Source organism: Arachis hypogaea, chromosome 4 (genome assembly GCF_003086295.3).
Source record: "Arachis hypogaea cultivar Tifrunner chromosome 4, arahy.Tifrunner.gnm2.J5K5, whole genome shotgun sequence".
Taxonomy (NCBI): Eukaryota; Viridiplantae; Streptophyta; class Magnoliopsida; order Fabales; family Fabaceae; genus Arachis; species Arachis hypogaea.
Window position 1 is genome coordinate 103,032,626 of NC_092039.1, and position 2,074 is coordinate 103,034,699.

The following is a 2,074-nucleotide window of genomic DNA, read 5'->3' on the forward strand; positions in this document are numbered from 1 at the left end:
CAACCTTACAGAAATTTTTGAAAAGGAAGAGGAGATGGCAGCCGAAAATAATAATGCAAGGAGGATACTTGGTGATTATACTACACCCACTTCCAAATTTGATGGAAGAAGCATCTCAATCCCTGCCATTGGAGCAAACAATTTTGAGCTGAAACCTCAACTAGTTGCTCTAATGCAACAGAACTGCAAGTTCCATGGACTTCCATCAGAAGATCCCTATTAGTTTTTAACTGAATTCTTGCAGATCTGTGAGACTGTTAAGACTAATAGAGTAGATCTTGAAGTATACATGCTCATGCTTTTCCCTTTTGCTGTAAGAGACAGGGCTAGAACATGATTGGATTCTCAACCTAAAGATAGCCTGGACTCTTGGGATAAGCTGGTCACGGCCTTCTTGGCTAAGTTCTTTCCTCCTCAAAAGATGAGCAAGCTTAGAGTGGATGTTCAAACTTTCAAACAAAAAGATGGTGAATCCCTCTATGAAGCTTGGGAAAGATACAAACAGATGACCAAAAGGTGTCCTTCTGACATGCTTTCAGAGTGGACCATTTTGGATATATTCTATTATGGTCTATCTGAGTTCTCTAAGATGTCACTGGACCATTTTGTAGGTGGATCCATTCACCTAAAGAAAACGCCTGCAAAAGCTCAAGAACTCATTGACATGGTTGCAAATAACCAATTCATGTACACTTCTGAGAGGAATTCTGTGAGTAATGGGACGCCTCAGAGGAAGGGAGTTCTTGAAATTGATGCTCTGATTGCCATATTGGCTAAGAACAAAATGTTGACTCAGCAAGTTAACATGATTTCTCAAAGTCTGAATGGATGGCAAAATGCATCCAACAGTACTAAAGAGGCATCTTCTGAAGAAGAAGCCTATGATCCTGAGAACCTGCAATGGCAGAGATAAATTACATGGGTGAACCCTATGGAAACACCTATAATTCCTCATGGAGAAATCATCCAAATTTTTCATGGAAGGATTAACAAAGGCCTCAACAAGGCTTTAATAATGGTGGAAGAAACAGGCTTAGCAATAGCAAGCCTTTTCCATCATCTTCTCAGCAGCAGACAGAGAATTCTGAGCAGAGCCCCTCTAGCTTAGCAAACATAGTCTCTGATTTGTCTAAGACCACTTTAAGTTTCATGAGTGAAACAAGGTCCTCTATTAGAAATTTGGAGGCACAAGTGGGCCAGCTGAGTAAGAAAATAACTGAAACTCCTCCTAGTACTCTCTCAAGCAATACTGAAGAGAATCCAAAAAGATAGTGCAAGGCCATTGACATAATCAAAATGGCCGAACCTAGAGAGGAAGGGGAGGACGTGAATCCCAATGAGGAAGACCTCATGGGACGTCTCCCAGACAAGAAAGAGTTCCCTATTGATGACCTAAAGGAATCTGAGACTCATATAGAGACCATAGAGATTCCATTAAACCTCCTTCTACCATTCATGAGCTCTGAGAACTATTCTTCCTCTGAAGAGGATGAAGATGTAACTGGAGAGCAAGTTGCTCAATATCTAGGAGCCATCATGAAGCTGAATGCCAAGTTGTTTGGTAATGAGACTTGGAAAGGTGAACCTCCCTTGCTCATTAGTGAACTAGATACATGGGTTCAGCAAACTTTACCTCAAAATAAACAAGATCCTGGTAAATTCTTAATACCCTGTACCATGGGCACCATGATCTTTAAGAGGGCTCTGTGTGACCTGGGGTCAGGTATAAATCTTATGCCACTCTCTGTAATGGAGAAGTTGGGGATCTTTGAGGTACAGGCTACCACATTCTTATTACAGATGGTAGACAAGTCAGTAAGACAAGCTTATGGATTGGTAGAGGACGTGTTAGTAAAGGTTAAAGGCCTTTACATCCTTGCTGATTTCATAATCTTAGACACTAGGAAGGAAGAGGATGAATGCATCATCCTTGGAAGACCCTTCCTAGCCACAGCAGGAGCTGTGATTAATGTTGACAGAGGAGAGCTAGTCCTTCAATTAAATGGGGACTACCTTGTGTTTAAAGCTCAAGGATATTCCTCTGCAACCATGGAGAGGAAGCATGAAAAGCTTC

General features: G+C 41.4%; 1 non-coding gene across 1 annotated transcript; it reads right to left on the minus strand.

Annotated features, from left to right (window-relative positions):
- Positions 1-427: 427 nt before the first annotated feature.
- LOC112799429 (small nucleolar RNA R71) lies at positions 428-535 on the minus strand. The gene has a single exon (XR_003201011.1). It is a non-coding gene; the product is annotated as a small nucleolar RNA R71 (small nucleolar RNA).
- Between the last annotated feature and the right edge of the window lie 1,539 nt (positions 536-2,074).